At 28.2% G+C, this 560-nt stretch overlaps 2 protein-coding genes and 1 long non-coding RNA gene across 6 annotated transcripts in view; 2 read left to right on the top strand and 1 right to left on the bottom strand.

The window, feature by feature from the left end:
- LOC116852496 (protein TANC2) overlaps positions 1-560 on the bottom strand; it is a 160,954-nt gene that overhangs the window by 54,662 nt on the left and 105,732 nt on the right. The gene's annotated exons all lie outside the window — the stretch shown is intronic.
- Positions 1-560, top strand: part of LOC116852500 — a 7,024-nt gene that overhangs the window by 2,494 nt on the left and 3,970 nt on the right. The gene's annotated exons all lie outside the window — the stretch shown is intronic.
- On the top strand, positions 21-559 carry LOC116852502. The gene is made up of 3 exons (XR_004379787.1): positions 21-137; positions 249-347; positions 441-559. It is a non-coding gene; the product is annotated as an uncharacterized LOC116852502 (long non-coding RNA).

Here is a 560-nt window from a genome sequence, read left to right as displayed (position 1 = left end):
AGAATCAGTAATGATATTGTGCAAAGATTCCCTGCAAAATCAGTTAAATGTAGTGAAGCCATTTTTAATCGTTGACGAATCTCCTTCGACAAGTTCTTCACGAGCTTTTATCAAAACAAAAACAAAGAAAAAGCAAGGTACATTAACTTTTTAGTTTTAGAATTTTTTCTTTATATTGCGCTATACAGTACTATTTATATATTTTGTATTGCAATATACAGTATTATTTATATAGATTTTTATTATAGAGATATCATCAGCAGAAAATGTACTTCCTTCAACATCAATCGCAATGCTTCCAGTTATAAATGAAGAGACGACAGCCGAGATTTTGAACGTACAACCGAGTAAACATTAAAAATTCTATTACATATATTTCAATTTTGGGTTCAAATGATTAATTTAATATTCAATAATTGATGTATCAATTATTTTTTTAGTTTCAGTGAATGGGACAGATTACATCGACTAAAAATTTCAACAGCTCCAGAAAGAACTTACAAACCAAATTTTATCCGTCAAAAGAAGTATTTTGTACGATTTTGATAAGAAGATAAACG

This window comes from Odontomachus brunneus, unplaced genomic scaffold, assembly GCF_010583005.1.
Source record: "Odontomachus brunneus isolate Ranch 3 - 2012 unplaced genomic scaffold, Obru_v1 Obru_scaffold_230, whole genome shotgun sequence".
NCBI lineage: Eukaryota > Metazoa > Arthropoda > Insecta > Hymenoptera > Formicidae > Odontomachus > Odontomachus brunneus.
The sequence above is the reverse complement of the archived record's forward strand: the minus strand, read 5'-3'. Positions and strand labels throughout refer to the sequence as shown.